The sequence below is a fragment of the Malaclemys terrapin genome, chromosome 4, assembly GCF_027887155.1.
Source record: "Malaclemys terrapin pileata isolate rMalTer1 chromosome 4, rMalTer1.hap1, whole genome shotgun sequence".
Lineage (NCBI taxonomy): Eukaryota > Metazoa > Chordata > Testudines > Emydidae > Malaclemys > Malaclemys terrapin.
In genome coordinates this window covers 29,957,217-29,976,987 of record NC_071508.1, presented here as the reverse complement: position 1 = coordinate 29,976,987, position 19,771 = coordinate 29,957,217, and the positions used below count along the sequence as shown (strand labels likewise).

At 44.9% G+C, this 19,771-nt stretch overlaps 1 protein-coding gene across 2 annotated transcripts in view; it reads right to left on the bottom strand.

Annotated features, from left to right (window-relative positions):
* LMOD1 (leiomodin 1) overlaps positions 1 to 19,771 on the bottom strand; it is a 45,350-nt gene that overhangs the window by 24,488 nt on the left and 1,091 nt on the right. The gene's annotated exons all lie outside the window — the stretch shown is intronic.

Here is a 19,771-nt window from a genome sequence, read left to right as displayed (position 1 = left end):
GATTTAAAGAGGCAGCTAGCAAGAAACTGAGTGAGATGGGACTCTCCAGAGCAGACCACTATGTGCGCGAAGCTGGTGTCAGTCACTCTAATGAAGGGATTTAATCATAATTACTGCCCGGCAACCAACCAGCCCAGCTGCTTGCCCAAGATGCTTCTGCATGTTCTACAGATGGTACTCAGAAGGCCTGATGAGCACCAGAAGGTCTCAAGATCTACATAACAGCCTCATTTTAGACAGGACCCAGCATAAAGGAAGACAGAATGGGACAAGAATGCTCAGTGAGAACCAAGAGTGCGGAGCAGCCCCACCAGCCCTGGCTGAGGTGGAGATGGAGAGCAGCTGACAAAGGGGAGGAGTCAGGGGAAGGGGACGAAGACTAAAACAAAGGGGAGGAGCAGGAGCCAGCTGTAGGGAAGTGAGTAGCCATGACCAAGGGAAGACGCAGGCCCAGGAAAGCTGATGGTGAGTGGGAGCATCTCTGCCAGAGCCTTCTCCTTCCCACAGAGAACTGAGGGAGGCTGCAAACAAGTCAAGGCAGGTTCTTTGAATTTTCATACACCTGTTATCACAACATCTGGGCAAATGGGAGAGACTAATTAACTCAAACTGTCCACAACTAAGAGGACACACAGCTCCATTCCTTGTGCTCCCCAGCCAAGCATAAATAACCCAGGCATGGGCCATAGTCAACTAAATTCCTGGCAAAAAGTTGTGTCCTTGGCCATATTCTGAAGGTTACTAAACTCTGACTCCCAATGGCCACCAGAGGGAGCAGGATCTAAAGTGGGGCTCTGCTTGCCCCTGAAAATGCACTTTTAGGGACAGCTACTGCAGCAGGTCCTGGAGACAGAGGGGTCTAAAGGCCAGACGAGGATGCCCTTGCTTATACCAAGCAGAGTAGCACCCTAGTCTGAAAACAGTCACGTTATAATCAGGGTGTCTACTAGCAGAATAAAGCAACAGAGGGTCCTGTGGCAAAACAACTGAGGAGAGTTGGCAGTTTTTCAAAGGGACACTATTAAGGGCCCAAAAGCAAGCTATTCCGCTGGTTAGGAAAGATAGAAAATGTGGCAAAAGACCACCTTGGCTTAACCACGAGATCTTGCACGATCTAAAAAATAAAAAGGAGTCGTATAAAAAATGGAAACTAGGACAGATTACAAAGGATGAATATAGGCAAACAACACAGGAATGCAGGGGCAAGATTAGAAAGGCAAAGGCACAAAATGAGCTCAAACTAGCTACGGGAATAAAAGGAAACAAGAAGACTTTTTATCAATACATTAGAAGCAAGAGGAAGACCAAAGACAGGGTAGGCCCACTGCTTAGTGAAGAGGGAGAAACAGTAACAGGAAACTTGGAAATGGCAGAGATGCTTAATGACTTCTTTGTTTCGGTCTTCACCGAGAAGTCTGAAGGAATGCCTAACATAGTGAATGCTAATGGGAAGGGGGTAGGTTTAGCGGATAAAATAAAAAAAGAACAAGTTAAAAATCACTTAGAAAAGTTAGATGCCTGCAAGTCACCCGGGCCTGATGAAATGCATCCTAGAATACTCAAGGAGCTAATAGAGGAGGTATCTGAGCCTCTAGCTATTATCTTTGGAAAGTCATGGGAGACGGGAGAGATTCCAGAAGACTGGAAAAGGGCAAATATAGTGCCCATCTATAAAAAGGGAACTAAAAACAACCCAGGTAACTACAGACCAGTTAGTTTAACTTCTGTGCCAGGGAAGATAATGGAGCAAGTAATTAAGGAAATCATCTGCCAACACTTGGAAGGTGGTAAGGTGATAGGGAATAGCCAGCATGGATTTGTGAAGAACAAATCATGTCAAACCAATCTGATAGCTTTCTTTGATAGGATAACGAGCCTTGTGGATAAGGGTGAAGCGGTGGATGTGGTATACCTAGACTTTAGTAAGGCATTTGATACGGTCTCGCATGATATTCTTATCGATAAACTAGGCAAATACAAATTAGATGGGGCTACTATAAGGTGGGTGCATAACTGGCTGGATAATCGTACTCAGAGAGTTGTTATTAATGGTTCCCAATCCTGCTGGAAAGGCGTAACGAGTGGGGTACCGCAGGGGTCTGTTTTGGGACCGGCTCTGTTCAATATCTTCATCAACGACTTAGATATTGGCATAGAAAGTACGCTTATTAAGTTTGCAGATGATACCAAACTGGGAGGGATTGCAACTACTTTGGAGGACAGGGTCATAATTCAAAATGATCTGGACAAATTGGAGAAATGGGCTGAGTTAAACAGGATGAAGTTTAACAAAGACAAATGCAAAGTGCTCCACTTAGGAAGGAAAAATCAATTTCACACATACAGAATGGGAAAAGACTGTCTAGGAAGGAGTACGGCAGAAAGGGATCTAGGGGTTATAGTGGACCACAAGCTAAATATGAGTCAGTGTGATGCTGTTGCAAAAAAAGCAAACATGATTCTGGGATGCATTAACAGGTGTGTTGTGAGCAAGACACGAGAAGTCATTCTTCCGCTCTACTCTGCTCTGGTTAGGCCTCAGCTGGAGTATTGTGTCCAGTTCTGGGCGCCGCATTTTAAAAAAGATGTGAAGAAACTGGAAAGGGTCCAAAGAAGAGCAACAAGAATGATTAAAGGTCTTGAGAACATGACCTATGAAGGAAGGCTGAAAGAATTGGGTTTGTTTAGTTTGGAAAAGAGAAGACTGAGAGGGGACATGATAGCAGTTTTCAGGTATATAAAAGGGTGTCATAAGGAGGAGGGAGAGAACTTGTTCACCTTAGCCTCTAAGGATAGAACCAGAAACAATGGGTTTAAACTGCAGCAAGGGAGGTCTAGATTGGACATTAGGAAAAAGTTCCTAACTGTCAGGGTGGTTAAACACTGGAACAAATTGCCTAGGGAGGTTGTGGAATCTCCGTCTCTGGAGATATTTAAGGGTAGGTTAGATAAATGTCTACTAGGGATGGTCTAGGCAGTATTTGGTCCTGCCATGCAGGCAGGGGACTGGACTCGATGACCTCTCGAGGTCCCTTCCAGTCCTAGAATCTATGAATCTATGAATCTATGAATTTGAGACTAACAGAAGTACTGGGAGCATAAGCTTTCGTGGGTAAGAACCTCACTTCTTCTTGCATCTGAAGAAGTGAGGTTCTTACCCACGAAAGCTTATGCTCCCAATACTTCTGTTAGTCTCAAAGGTGCCACAGGACCCTCTGTTGCTTTTTACAGATTCAGACTAACACGGCTACCCCTCTGATACTTAGCAGAATAAAGTATGACTCAGTGTGAGCAAAGGGTCCCAATCTGCTCCTAAGGTAGCCAGGTCCTATGGGATATATTTTCCCCACCCCCGAGGAAGTCTGGCACTTCTCTACCTGAGCTCCTCTGACCACATCCATTCTCCAGTGGGGATCTGCCCTCCCTTTGGTCAGCTAAGCCCATTTTCCACATATGCTGAAGACTCTCCCAATGCCTTGGTGCACTGCCTTGCCAACCAGAGATCCTGTCTCTAGAGTTTCCCTAATAAGGCGATTCCCAGACTGCTGCTGACTTACATTTTGGCATATTTACATTTTTTGGCAAGACACAGTGTGACTCTGGCACTGGCAAATTGACATTGGTTTCCAGTGTCAAGCAAGGATGCCATTGCTGTTACAGACCCTGCCTGGCCTCCCACCAACCCTGCATGTACCTAATGCATGAACAGCTTATTTTCTGTTCCTTAGCCATTCCTTTCATTTATGTTAACAAGAGGCACAAACTTATTCCACTTCCCCTCTGGTCAGGCCAAGAGAGTCCACCACCTTTCTCCGCTCCCCAGGCCAATAGTCCTGAAACATGCTCCTACAGAAGTGGAACACTGTTCTCCAGAGACTGACCTTTTCCTGGCCGTAAGTTTAGGGCTAAATTGGCCTTGCTTGCTGAACTGAATGCAGTGAACAGACCTTAAGATTCAGTTCTTTTGTCAAAAATGACATTTTACGAAAATGCTTCATTTCCTTGTGGGTATTGTGAAGCGAGTGCCCAGAGATCCGATTAGGCTGCTGGATGCGTTGCACATGGACAGTTTTGTTTCTATAATAAACTCCATTTTTAGAAGTCTGCAGTCTCCCTTCCACCTGTTTCCCAAACCTGAGCCATTCTTTTTAGGTGACAGATCTGAGGAACTGTCCCAAATTGAGGTATCATTAGAGGAGGTTTCAGAATAAATTAATAAATTAAACAGCAATAAATCACCAGGACCAGATGGTTTTCACCCAAGAGTTCTGAAGGAACTCAAATGTGAAATTGCAGAACTACTAACTGTAGTCTGTAACCTGTCCTTTAAATCAGCTTCTGTACTAAATGACTGGAGGAAAGCTAATGTGACGCCAATTTTTAAAAAGAGCTCCAGAGGTTATCCCAGCAGTTACAGGCCTGTAAGCCTGACTTCAGTTCCAGGCAAACTGGTTGAAACTGTAATAAAGAATAATATTGTCAGACATGTAGATGAACATAATTTGTTGGTGAAGAGTCAACATGGTTTTAGTAAGGGGAAATCATGCCTCACCAATCTACTAGACTTCTTTGAGGTAGTCAACAAGCATGTGGACCAAGGGGATCCAGTGGATAGTGTTCTTAGATTTTCAGAAAGCCTTTGTCAAGGTCCCTCACCAAAGGCTCTTAAGCAAAGTAAGCTGCCATGGGATAAGAGGGAAGGTGCTCTCATGGATTGGTAACTGGTTAAAAGATAGGAAACAAAGGGTAGGTACAAATGGTCAGTTTTCACATTGGAGAGAGGTAAATAGTGGTGTCCCCCAGGGGTATGTTCTGGGACCAGTCCTATTCAACATATTCATAAATAGGGTGACTAGATGTCCCAACAGTCCTGATATTTAGGGCTTTTTCCTATATAGGCTCCTATTACCCCCCCACCCCCGTCCTGATTTTTCATACTTGCTCTCTGGTCACTCTATTCATAAATGATCTGGAAAAAGGGCTAAACAGTGAGATGGCAAAATTTGCAGATGATACAAAATTACTAAAGATAGTTAAGACCCAGGCAGACTGCAAAGAGCTACAAAAGGATCTCTCAAAACTGGGTGACTGGGCAACAAAATGGCAGATGAAATTTAATGTTGATAAATGCAAAGAAAGCATAATCCCAACCATACATATAAAAATATGGGGTCTAGGTTAGCTGTTACCACTCAAGAAAGATCTTGGAGTCATTGTGGATAGTTCTCTGAAAACATCCACTCAATGTGCAGCGGCAGTCAAAAAAACCGAACAGAATGTTGGGAGTCATTAAGAAAGGGATAGATAATAAGACTGAAAATATCATATTGCCTCTATATAAATCCATGGTATGCCCACATCTTGAATACTGCGTGAAGATGTGGTTGCCCCATCTAAAAAAAAATATATATATATATATATTGGAATTGGAAACGATTCAGAAAAGGGCAACAAAAATGATTAGGGGAATGGAATAGTTTCTGTACAAGGAGAGATTAAAAAGACGGGGACTGTTCAGCTTGGGAAAGAGACAACTAAGGGTGGGATATGATAGAGGTCTATAAAATCATGACTGGTATGGAGAAAGTAAATAAGGAAGTGTTATTTACCCCTTCGCATAACACAAGAACCAGGAGGTGACCTGATGAAATTAATAGGCAACAGATTTAAAACAAACAAAAGGAAGTATTTGTTTACACACTGCACAGTCAACCTGTGGAACTTCTTGCCAGAGGATGTTGTGAAGGCCAAGACCATAACAGGCTTTAAAAAAGAACTAGATAAATTAATGGAGGATATGTCCATCAATGGCTATTAGCCAGGATGGGCAGGAATGGTGTCCCTAGCCTCTGTTTGAATGAGCGACAGGGGATGGATCACTTGATGATTACCTGTTCTGTTCATTCCCTCTGGGGCACCTGGTACTGGCCACGGTTGGAAGACAGGATATTGGGCTAGATGGACCTTTGGTCTGACGCAGTAGGGCCAGTCATATGTCCTATCTAATCTGTTGTGGATGTTCTGATTATCCATATTTAAAATGGATATTTCTTTTTGGAAACCTGCTCAAATCTTGGACACATTAATATCTTGAGGCAATGAGTTCCACAGGTTACATATGCATTCTTTAATTACAACTTTTAAATTCGTTACCTTTCAACTTGTATTAGGAGAGTGTAAACAGAAACACCAGATCAACCTTCTCAAATCATTCATTATTTTTTACACTTTCATTGTGTCCCCTCTTATGTGTCGTAGAATATCAGGGTTGGCCCAGGCAGGAGACCAAACTGTGCCTACTGAGCTCTAAGGAGCAACAGAGACTGTGGGTATTCCACCTTCCCACCTCCCATACTGGCCTGTGATGAAAGTAGCTCAATAAGCTGTAACCTTTGCTACCATACTGGGAAAGGGAGGTCATATTGAGGGCCTTAGCGAGCTTCTAAGGCCACTGAATTCGCCAGGAAGCACGGGACCCACCAATACAGGCTTGGAGCTTTGTCACAGAGGATACAGGCAAGGTTTTTTCCTGCTGTAGATTGCAAGGCAATGTCTTGATAGTTTCCACACTCCAACTTATCTCCTTTCTTAAAGATTATAACAATGCTAGCATTTCTCAAGTCTTCTGGAATCTTCTCATACCAGATATGAAGAAAAAGTTTGTGGAGCTTTGTTACCAGTTCTTCACCTCCAAACTTGTAGACTTCAGCTAGTATGCCATCTGGCCCTGCTGCCTTGTTCTTCTTCGTTTGCATAATGGCTTGTGTTACTTCTTCAAGGGGGGGGGGGGGGGTCAGCAAGAGATTCTCTTTCAGGTCATTGATGTCATTGTGCACTGGGATAGAGATTATAAGAAAAGCCTATTTTTCTCCTCCCCCAGTTATGCACCTAAATACCTTGAGGCCCTGGATTTTGGGGACTTCTGAAACTTTTACCCAGAACAGGATACTTAAATAAAGCAGAGTCATCCAAATGAAGGGGCACATGGTCTGTGGGCCAAGAGGTGAGATTTTTGCATCAAATGGAACAAATTGCAGTTATCTTCATCTGGAGAGATGGCCTATGTAGAGTAAAGCTTCTAAAACTGCTGGACTCTGGCTTGTCCCAAGTGTCTTGGCACTTACCAATTCAGCCTGATCTAGCTGGTCGACAACTGGTCCGTTTACATTTCCTCTTTGGTTGGCCCACTGCTGTGCCACCTAAACTCACCTAATTCCTCACCACTTTACAGCACATTCAGAACAGATGGATACAAGTGAAATATTTGGTCCCAGTTCTGGTCACTGCTCAATCTGGCCTGATAATGAGTCAAATGGAAACATGGCTCTTCCCAAAGTATGAAAGTCTTAATCAGAAGTGACCTGATCTTGGTTCTCTCATCAGGAGGGGATATATTCATGGTCCCCTTCATTACCTTATTTTTGCAATTTAGCTATTTCCTAGGGATTCCATGGGTGTTATTTATCCCTATTTGCCACTAAGCTTTTGGTAAAGGTAGTGAGGGAACTGAGAAGGGATCATGTAGTTTCATCATGTGTTATTTCACCATGATGATGTTTTGCCACCATCAATTCACAGTTGGTTTGGAAACATTTGAAAAGAACCCTCTTCATTTGATGCTTCTATCCCCACACTGCACATGTTACCAGGGCCGGCTCCAGACACCAGCTTAACAAGCAGGGGCTTGGGGCGGCCAAGGGAGAGGGGCAGCACCTGCGGCAATTTGGGGGTGGCAGGTCCCTTGCTCCCTCTAGGAGCGAAGGACCTGCCGCTGAACTGCCGCTGCTGATCGCGGCTTTTTTTTTTGCTTGGGGCAGCAGAAATGCTGGAGCCGGCCCTGCATGTTACCATGGGGGAAAATAGAATTGCCCTGAAAATGTCATCTCCTATGAAATACAGAGAGAGGATGCATGCTCCAAAGTGCCCAGTGAGACATGGGGAGAATTGAGTGACAGCTGGTTCAGTGTGACTGCCCCATTCGGAGTTGAGTCAGAGAGGCCATTTTAATGTATGAATGACGTAATAATGCTGAGGGGAAAAGTGATACATAAAGCTACATAATTCCCTTCCTGCTCTACAAGTCAACTTACCAGTTAACCATAAATAGAAAATAAATACAATTCCCTCATCAGTGGGAGCTCAGTCCATATAAATTAAACAATACTGTTTCTCCATGTATTTCACTGCGGTCCTATATAGCTGTCCTTTAGGTAAATATGGAATTAAGATGCTTTTATAGTTTGGTTAGAAATTCAAAGCCATTTTCTCCCTCCATTTGTGCTCTTAGATGGAACTAACATTTTTCAGCTAGGAAGTTTGGTTTTGGAACATCTTAAGATCCTCTGGCCAAACTTTATACTGCAACTCACCCAGTTCCTTTGGAAAACCCTGCAAATGTCCATTTTCCTAATAGTATTAGAAACAATATTTTTATGCCATTGTCTTACACAGAGTTTACATGAAAATGCAGTTCATATCTGTGTACATATCATCCTAATTGTTCCTGCTTTTCATTAAACTGCAAACTTTTCCTATTTCCATAGTTTGGTCCTTTTCCTTTTTAACCAGACCATTGTGCTGTTCCTTTGCTGTCTAGGAGCTCATACCCCTCATTGCGATGCTTGTTAGGTTTCTAAACACAAAGAGCAAACCTTTACTTTGTCTACAATAATTTTAAACTTAAAAAAAATGGGGGTGGGGAGAAAAGAAAAAGGAAAGAACACAAGTAAAGCTTTAATAAAGCTTTTGATATGGTCTCCCACAGTATTCTTGCCAGCAAGTTAAAAAGTATGCATCAGATGAATGGACTATAAGGTGGATAGAAAGCTGGCTAGATCGTCGGGCTCAACGGGTAGTGATCAATGACTCGATGTCTAGTTGGGAGCCAGTATCAAGCGGAGTGCCCCAGGGGTCAGTCCTGGGACCGGTTTTGTTTAACATCTTCATTAATGATCTGCATGATGGAATGGATTGCACCCTCAGCAAGTTCGCAGATGACACTAAGATGCGGGGAGAGGTAGATATGCTGGAGGGTGGGGATAGAGTCCAGAGTGACCTAGACAAATTGGAGGATTGGGCCAAAAGAAATCTGATGATGTTCAACAAGGAAAAGTGCAGAGTCCTGCACTTAGGACGGAAGAATCCCATGCACCGCTACAGGCTGGGGACCAACTGGCTAAGCAGCAGTTCTGCAGAAAAGGACCTGGGGATTACAGTGGACAAGAAGCTGGATATGAGTCAAAAGTGTGCCCTTGTTGCCAAGAAGGCAAACGGCATTTTGGGCTGCATTAGTAGGAGCATTGCCAGCAGATCAAGGAAAGGGATTATTCCCCTCTATTTGGCACATCTGGAGTACTGCATCCAGTTTTGGGCCCCCCACTACAGAAAGGATGTGGACAAATTGGAGAGCGTGTCCAGTGGAGGGCAACGGAAATTATTAGGGGGCTGGGGCACATGACTTATGACGAGAGGCTGAGGATACTGGGCTTATTTAGTCTGCAGAAGACAACAGTGAGAGGGGATTTGATAGCAGCATCTCCATCCTTAGAGGTTTTTAAGGCCTGGCTTGACAAAGCCCTGGTTGGGATGATTTAGTTGGGGTTGGTTCTGCTTTGAGCAGGGGGTTGGACTAGATGACCTTCTGAGGTCCCTTCTAACCCTAATCTTCTATGATTCATGACAGAGAGTACGGGATGTGTGTCTGTTCTGCAACCATCAATAGAATGGCTGAGAACAGAGTCCATGTGTGCCCTTCTCTGTAGTTACAGGGGGAGTGTAAAACTGATCAGCTGCAAATTTTTGCTGCTGGTAAACTCCATTTATGAGCAATTTAATATAATAAAACGTATTCTTCTCTGTTTGATCATCAAGAAGTTAGGTGAACAAAGATGAAATGAGCCCCTCAAAAAACAAACAACCCTCTTTTCTACTAATATAGCCATATAGTGCAAAGTATCTGAAGACACAAACAGCTACTGCAGACAGCTATATATCATGCCTGCAAAGTCTCAAGTGTCTTTCCCCTGTTTTTAAAGAACTGATTGTAGGTTATGATACCCTGCCTATTCCAGAAACTGGAGTGGATTTAATTCCCTATAATTAAAGTTAATAGAGAAAGAACAGGGATTAGTTGTTCTATTCCAGATTGTTAGAGAATGTTTCTCCAAAGGCTTCATTTTGGTGTTTTGTAAAAATTGTTGTAAGAAAGACATATAGGCCCCTGGGATTGAGTGTGGTCACTGCCTGTTCCATCTCCAGCTGCTGTCTGCTGAAATAGCCCCTATCCAGAACAGACACACTTGTCAGTCTGCATTCACTTTTCAGTGCACGTGTGTGTGTGTGTGTGTGTGTGTGTGTGTGTTAGTGGGGGGGATGCATGTCCCACAGCCTCTTCCCCATTCCTGGACTCACAGCAGCATCTGTCCTTCCCCAATTTCACAGAAAGGGGGTGATCCACGTGCAGCCGGGGAGGGTAACCTCGCACACCCCCATGGTCATTGCTACATCCTATTATTGCTTTGAAGACCAGGCTAAATGGTCTAAATGAAGACCCCCCCAGACAGTGAGGTTACAGGAGACTATGACAATGCCCAGAGCAAGGTCTACAGGAGGAGAAGTGTGTGTTGGGGAGTGGGGAGGAAGAGAGATGGTCTCCAGAATCGATGAAGGAATATACCTGGCAAGTCTACAGAAATGGCTGGTAAATGAAGTAGCAGAGTTTACATGCATCAGTGTTAGTCACAAAATCATTAACATGTTTAGAAAATGATACAACCATTTGTTTTCTTCTTTTATGATTTCACTCAAGCCTGCCCCAGCTACTCAAGTCTGGAGCATGTTTTTTCTAAACACTCTCAGGAAAAAATAGCAAGCTCAGGAGTATGCCCATGAAATTTAAGAAACTCTCTCGGATCTCCACAGCTTCCACACAGAGTTAAAGTTTCATAGATTTAGCTTTTGGTGGCATCGTCTTCCAAAGATGACACAAGCATTAATCTGGTATTCAGGACTGCACAGCATGAAGTACTGTACCAGCCCAAGTAACAATTCAGAGAGAGTAGTAGGAACCTTTGGGAGACCTTTATTGGGAACTCAAGTATACGTTTTTGGTGCTATTGACTGCTGCTCTCCAACTGAATATTGTTTTCGTATATCGGTGCCTCTTAGAATTGGTTCCTTGGGGCAATCCAGTCAAAATGAAAGATTTTCAGCCAATATTACACCAGTTAGGGATAACACCCAATGTTTCCATTGCTCTACATTCTCCAACTGTCCTCTGAAAACTAGATGCATCAAATGCAGTACATTTGGAGTACGTAAACTACTTCTGAGATCTCTTTTCAGCAGTTGTTAATACCAAAACACGGCTCGGAAGAGCAAAGTTCTGCCCAGCAGCATTGTTATTTAACAAAAGATAAACTGTATTGCTCCAAAACATAAGGAAATCCTCAAGCATATTGGTTCAGACAAAACCTCCTGTAGGACATGGGACATGTGAGCAATAGGAGGCGCTTGAAGGTTTAATTGCTCTGAAATGGGAGTCTGTCCTCTCTGAACATTAGTGTATGTGAGGACCATTCCCGAAGATTGGGAATAACAGAGGTGTTGGAAAACTCAGCAGAGGCAGCTCAAATTCTCTTTTGGGGAGGGTTCATTTTTTAAGTTTTGTGAGGCTATCTAGTGCTCAGAAATACAGAGACCCATTGCCTTAGGGACAGTCAGCAGCTGCTCTGCACATTTGCCAATTTACCAATACCCTGACTTGCAATACCCACTGCTATTCCACTCCTGGTCCCCCAATGAGCTTCACTCTTGGCTTTCAGAAGCCGCTGCTATTCCAGTGCCAAATCCCAAAGTGCTTACTCAGGGAAAACTCCACTCCTTCTGGCTTATGTTTGGGGCACCTTTTACAGGCTCCATGACTGGAAAGTGGGTTGCTGATCAGAAGTCTCTAATGGTGCAGTTTGGGAGACCCTAGAAGACTACCCCCATAAAACAGTATTTATTTTTGGTACTAGGATAGTGCCCCAATGTGCTAGCACTTTTCACACATAGAAGAAGATGCAGACTCTGCTCAGGCTGGTGTGAAAAGCATGGAGGAGTTGTTGTTGTGAGTGAGGCTGTGGATGGATGGGGACCCTAAAGGAGAAACTAAAATTCCCACTAAGTGTAAAAGGGGCAGAGAGGCAAAGCAAAGAGTCAATCTATTGATGTGGAGGGTGAAGGAAGCACCAAGGCCCATGGGTTTCTGCTGTAAAGGCAAATAGCAAGAGAAGGGGTAGATATACTCCTAGAGAGAGATCCACAATGAGGCTTACGAGCCTACCTGACAGTTTAGGCCTAAGTCCAAAATCAGTACTTGGTCCTGCTAGTAAAGGCAGGGGGCTGGACTCGATGACTTTCCAGTCTGTCCCTTCCAGTTCTATGAGATAGGTATATCTCCATATATTATTTAGACACCATCGAGAGTCACAAAATCCCTGCTCAGCTGCTACCTAGCCTTGAAGGTTCCGATTATGGTTGCCAACTTTCTGATTGAAGAAAACCAAACATCCCCTTCTCTGAGTCCCCACCCACTCCATCCCCCTTCCCTCTGTTGCTCACTCTCCCCCACCCTCGCACACTCATTTTCACCGGGCTGGGCAGGGGTTTGGGGTGCAGGAGTGGGTGAGGGCTCTGGGCTGGGGATGTGGGCTCCAGGGTGGGGCCAGAAATGAGGGGTTCAGGGTGCGGAAGGGGGCTCCAGGCTGGGGCAGGGGGCTGGGGTACAGGAGGGCTCTGGCTGAGGGTGTGGCCTCTGGGGTGAGTCCAGGGATGAGGAGTTTGGGATGCAGGAGTGGACTCTGGGCTGGGGCTGAAGCATTTAGAGTGTGGGAGTGGGTGCGGGCTTCAGGAGGGAGTTTGGGTGCGGGAGGTGGCTCAGGTGCTGGTGCAGGGGATTGAGGTGAGAGAAGGGTAGGGGTGAGGGCTCTGGGGTGGGGTTTGGGATGAGGGGTTTGGGGTGCAGGAGGGGGTTCTGAGCTGGGGCCAAGGGTTTCAGAGTGTGGGAGGGGGCTCAGAGCTGGGGCAGGGGGTTGGGGCACAGGAGGGGATGAGAGGTGCGGGCTCCAGGCACTCCTCACTTCATGCAGCTCCTGGGAAGCAGCTGGCATATCCCTCTGGCTCCTAGGCCTAGGGACAGGCAGGGGGCGTTGCGCACTGCCCCTCATCTCAGGTGCTGCCCCTGCAGCTCCCATCGGCTGCCATTCCTGGCCAATGGGAGCTGCAGAGCTGGTGCTCGGGGCAGGGGGCAGCACGTGGAGCTGTGCTTAGGAGCTGGAGGGACATGCCAGCTGCTTCTGGGAGCTGTGTGGAGCTGGCCGCTGTGGCCAACTGGACTTTTAATGGCTTGGTCAGCTGTGCTGACTGGAGCAGCCAGGGTCCCTTTTCGACTGGGCGTTCCGGTCAAAAATCGGATGCCTGGAAACCCTAGTGCCAATGTTTCTGCCAGTAAGGTTGTGCACAGCCACCTCAGTCAGGATGCCTGGGCGCCTACCTCCTGCCCAAGCTCCAGTGGGATCTTCAAATTAGTTATCCCTCCTCCTCTTGCCTGGGGGCCCAATTCAGAAGGCATGCTCAGAGCCCCAGACAGACTGGGGAAGAGAGAGAAGTAGCAACAGCCTTTGGCCTACTGGTTCATACACTCACCAGGACAAGGGAGACACATGCTCAATTCCCCACTCTGTGGAGCAGGGATTTGAACTTTAGAGCTCTGGCTAATGGACTATGGGATGCTCTCTCTCTCCTGTTGAAGCTGTTCTACTGTATATAAATAATTAAATACACAGGGAGCCAGACAAAGAGTCTATAGCTCAGGGGTTAGACTGCTCAGCTGAGGCACCCAAGTTCAAATCCCTGCTCCCCAGCAGGCAGTGGGCGGAACTGGATCTGCAAGCGTACTCTGCCCACTGAGCTAATGGTTGTATGGGAAGCTTCCTGTCCTGTTTCTTGCAAAAAGCAGCTTGAGGATCGAACCCCAGGAGACGTTTCATAGGAGAAAGCCCCAAGCACAAATAGGTGCATAGCTTCCTTTGAAGGGTGGGGCTTAGCTCACGCCCCTCTGCTTGGCATTTTCATTGGTTAGTTTAGGTGGCTCCCCACTCGGTAGGCAGGCTTTTGAGGATCCCATTCTTACGCTTGTATCTCTCCCCATGCAACTGACCTGGGGGTGTGGATTCCATTGGGAGCAGGGGCCCTAAAGGTTAAACACTGAAGTGCTCAGCATTACGGTACCAAAGTCCCTTTGTTCTAAGCCCTAGAGTCTGAGCCTACAGGCACCCACCCTTTTCTGGAGCAATTCCATTTCTTGCCACCTATCCTCTGCCCCCAGGCCAGCAGCAAGAGTCCAAGGAGTGCCATAGTATCAGCATATAACCCTTCCTAAGCTGCTCATGACAATTGCCAGGAAGGTGGAACAAGCCCTTGGGGCACACCACGGAGCACAGAGAGGTAGGGGTCATTGGTTCCATGCTCCAGCAATGGGAATTCCAGGGTCTCAGGAGAGAAGCCACATGAATCCAATGGCGAGGGCAGCATATACCAAACCAGGTGCTATCCCCTGGGGGTAACCTTATTAACCCAAATATGTCGGCACATGAGTGTCATGTGAGCACACTACTGAGTGGATTAAAAACAACTTTAATAAACCGCACACAGCAGGAGGGCTAAGGGTACAGATCTGGATTTGAAAGAAGTGTGTGTGTACCACCCCGTCACATACACCCCCTTTCCTGTCTATAAAGGACCCAGAGATAGTGTGTGTGCAGAACATAAACAAAGGGGAGAGGGTCTGGCAAATAGTTAGTAGAAATAACTCTAGACAGAACCAGCACGACAACTCTTTACCCAGTTCCTCATGCCCCAAAACGAGAGAGAAGGAGAGACAAGGAAACCCAAAGCACAATTCCTGGTGCTCAATAATACTCTCCCCACAAGAACAAACCCCCCCATATATATGCAGTGATTCCTGCATCGAGCCCATAGCTTGTGATTGGATTAGAGCTTATGTTTTAGAAAGAGACATCTAATCCTGGTTAAAGACTTCCAGCAATGGAGAATCCATCACGTCTCCTTAGATACACTGTGCCAATGGTTAATTACCCTCACCATTAAAAATGTGCGCCACATCTCTAGCCTGCTTCAGCTTCTAGCCATTGGATCTTGTGCTGCCTTTGTCTGCTAGATTATAGAGCCCTCTGCTATTGGAAATCTTCTTGTAGATCCCGGACCTAAATTTCATCTCAATGCCTAGTTTCATGTAAGCCCCCTGATACATGGATCTCTGTGCAGATCTGAGGTTCTGGTAAGTGCTTCTAAAGAGAGACATGTTCCTAAGGCTAATGACTGAACTGGGAGATATTTTCACTCACTAGCAACAGGAAACAAAGGTTCATTAATGCATAACCAAGATGTGGACTTGGCTCTCCAGTGCAGAGAAGCTCACTTCTATTTTGGGTTGTTTATAAACAGCTTCATGGTTACCCAAGTTTGCCCTTTTCACCTCACTCTTCCAAGATTCAGTAGGCATTTGGGGTGTCTGGAGCTAGTCCTCAGAAAAAAATCAGTTCAAGAGATACTTCAAAGGTTAGCAGGGCTGAGTCCCTTTCTGTATGATACTATAGTTTGCTCCTGTATATTTTGCCAGATCCAGGAAAACTGATCAGTTCTTCCCAAACAAGAGCTACAGCAGAGCTAGAATGGTCTCCAAGTGCTTCAAAGAGTTCTCATAAATATTAATACTCTGCTACTAAGAAGAAGGGGGGGGGAGGGGCAGCAGGAAAAGTGCAATGTGTCTACAATCCACACCCACATTGGTAAGTATCATTTTAGCCTAGCAGTCTGGTAAAAATCTCTTTAAAAGATGCATATTTGAGGTATCAGCAAAAATTCTCACCACTGCCTGGGTTAGCATGAACAGCCCTCCTCCTGTAATCCTCGAAAAAGGCACTGCAATGTTAAACAAAACCAGGCAACCTCTGGGGAGGCTGCGAGGCTCTGTATTGTCTGTCATTGGACCCATGAACACCCATGCTGCCTTGCAAAGTTAGCTGCTTAGCAATAATGTCATGCAGCATGAGGTTCTAACATGGAGCTAAAAAGAAAATCCCCTGGATATTTAATATTAGTGTCCCTTTTCTACAATGTTTCGGATTCAGGCACTTTCTATAGTTTAAGGAAGAAAAAAAAACCTGGTCTCATTTCCAGTTACTGGAAACTCAGACCCAATAGATTAGAAACATTTTAAAGATTTTACACGTTTCTAAAGTCATTACAGTCAAAAGAAACTTTACGCCCTTCCCTTGTTGGTCCTCGCCCTGTCCCTTCCTCACCCGTGCTTCCAATTCTGTTTTCTGCTTGTAACATTTTTGCTTGATTTATTTAATCAGGAGCATGAGACCAAATACATGCGGGCTTGTAAAGCACAAAGCTGAAAGCTAAGTGACTTCACCCCCTCCACAAAATGCAATAGTAGCTCCAAATGTACAGCCAAAGATGATGATATAAAATCTATACACAGGGAAAGTGATCTGTGTAGTCACTGGGCATTATTGCCATGGTATTAACTGATGACATGGAGAGCAAATCAGAAAGCTCCAACTGTGTCCTGTATGCTAAAGCTGTCTAACAAAATAATCGTAATTCTGTACATGCCTCCTACATTCTAGAGAGTAATGAAAGTGGCCTGCTTTCAGGGATAGCCACTGTGGTTGCATGAGCTCTCTCCCGATCTGTGTGGCCCACGACAGAGCAGAAGGCACTGAACTGCTAGTGCTGGGACTTGGTCTTTCACAAGTGCTAATCTCCAGTTTCTAACAATGCCAAGACGGGGAGAAAGGGTGGAGGGATATTTTTTGTTTTCCCTCCAGGGGTGGAGGGATATTTTTTGTTTTCCCTCCAGGGGTGGAAATAGAAGTAGTAAGTTAGCTCCACAATATCCAATTACTGCAATGCAATCTATAACTGGGCCAATTTTACCAAAGAGTTTGACGAATAGCCAATATGCTTTGTTTTCCACAGGCTGAGGGTCAACTAAGAGAGAAAGCAGCACCCTCAAGACGCCAGGATCACAGCCCCATCCTTTCAGCCACAGAGCAACTGACCTCACTGTTCTCCTTTAAATCTCTTCTTACTATGCACTTCTACTCTGAAAAGTGAGTCATTCTCACAGTCCTTCCCCTCACCCACTCCACCATAAAGTCCTTCTCCTACAACACACATACCCACACCCCTGGGGTGAATTTCCATAATTTCCAACTTATTTAAAGTTTAATTTTAATGACAACATTCCTAGCTTTCTAGTTTTCGAAAAAAATCACATTTTCCTTCCTCTTCCTTTATATTACAGATACTTTCTCATCTAACTCCAGTTCAGGGTTGGTGTTGCCTGTGAATAAAAACTATGTGCCATCACCATAGATGCCAAATGCAAGAAGTAGCAGAAGCCTTCTTACAATCTATTGAGAACCAGTGCATCTTATGCAGCCTGTTTATTTAGGCTTTCCAAATGACAGCTCTTGAATGCTCACCGTGAACTTGGGTTATCTGCATGCCATTGCAGAATGCTGACTGTCACAAGCCCTTCCTAACATCATTTGGTAGATTCATAGACCATAAAGCCAGAAAACACCATTGTGATCATCTAGTCTGACCTTCTGCATAACACAGGCCAATGGACTGAATTAATTCCTATTTAAACTAGAGCAGATCTTTTAGAAAAAGATCCAGTCTTGATTTTTAAATTGCGAGTGACGGAGAACCCACCACAGCCCTGGGTAAGTTGTTTCAATGGTTAATTACTCTCACTGTTAAAAATTTGCACCTTATTTCTAGACTAATGTCTAGCTTCACCTTCCAGTCAGTGGATTTAGTTAGACCTTTGTCTGCTAGACTGAAGAGCCTGCGGTCGTGAAATTGCTGTTCCCATGTAGGTACCTAGGGCTCCAAAAAGGGACTTAGGCACTGTAATGTGTAACTCCAAGGTGCCTGGCCACCTCACAGAATTCTCAGCCCTGTGTTAGGTGTCCATGCTCCCTATACCATGCGCGGAGAGAGTTAGACATCCAAGAAAGGGATCTCAGAAGCCAACAAGCTGCCTAAGCTGACCAGGAGTGAAATGTATCCAAAAAACAACACACCAAAAAGCCATCCTATTAGAGACCTGGGTTCAAGTCCCTTCTCCAAATCAGGCAGAACAGGGATGTGACCATAGGTCTCCCTGAGCCCAGCTGAGTGCCCTGACTACTAGCATGAGGTGCACACACAATGTCAGCAATGCTTAAGTTGGACTTAGGCACCCGAGGACCTTTGTTGACCTAGACCTTATAGACTGTGATCAAGTCACTCTTTTCTTTTGTTATTGAGATTGAACTCCTACAGTAAGGCAGGGTTTCTAATCCTTTAATCATTCTCATGACTCTTCTCCAGTTTATCAACATCCTTCTTGAATTGTGGGCACCAGAACTGGATACAGGATTCCAGTGGTAGTTTCTCCAAATATATGACCCAAACACAGGGGTAATATAACCTCCCTACTCCTACTCAAGATTCCATTCTTTACACAACTATTTGTTTTATGGTAACAGGAATTCTTCATTTGGCCTGGTTTACATTGCAAAGAGCACATCTCCCATTGCATGCCAGTCAGCAAGTGAGAGAATAAATTTGGACCTGTGGTACTAAGGTGAACTGTACTTAACAACTCACTATCTAGATACTATGGCTGTAAAGTACAGGCTCTGGGAGTGGGCAGAAGTCCATCAACCTACACAGAATGTCCCATATAGATCATTGTGGAAGTCAGTGAGTGCCCTGCTAGAGAAAAACGGCCAGGCCACATCAGAGTGAGACCAAATCTCCCAGCAGTATTCAAACCATAGGGAGTGGGGAGAGAGAAATATTTAACTCTTTGTTTAGATATCAAATATCTCATTTGTTCCTTCTAAATTTGCAATTTTCTTCCCCTTAATATTCTGGCAGCACCCAGAAGCCCCAACCAGAATTGAGGCTCTATTACAACAAATGCCATACAAATACATAAGAAGACAATCCCTGGCTCAAAGGGTTTACAGTCTAGTCTAGGGCTTGCTTACTCAGCTGTGAGCTGGCAGATTCAAGGTGTTCCTGGATAAAGTGGAACAAATAAGAAATTAGAGTCAATACAGACTGTTAAAATGGGTATTTCACATAAGCCTTTACTATGCTAACTCTGTTTATATTCCTCAGTCCTGTCCTCTTACAGCACATATAGTCAGGCCTGGGACATGGAAGCTTGAAGACAAGTAGAGGGACCTATCATTCAGCCTTTTGGGTGCAGCTCCAGTTTGCCATAGCAAAAAAAAAAAAAAAAACCTTGCAAAAAATGGCATATACGAGCCAACATTTCCCCACCCTCCCAAGGTGGAAGCAAATGTTGTGTATTCCTACTCCAGAGGGTAATAAATGTTGCAGAGAAATGGAATTGGCTTCCATCAAAGCTACATACAAGAAGCCACAAGCCAAACTCCTCATCAAGACTGAGAGCAAGCCATTGAAAGATAGAAATTCATAGTAGCTGAGAAACTGATGAGACTTTCCAGGTAGAGAGAAAGAGAAATGAATAGAAAAGAAGCATAAATAAACCCAACTCTAACAAAAAAGTGAACTTCAGTTGAATTATGTTTACAGTAAAAATCACAAACCAAATAGCTTAGTGCAGGGGGTTCTCAAACTGGGGGTTGGGAGGTGTCAGCCACCC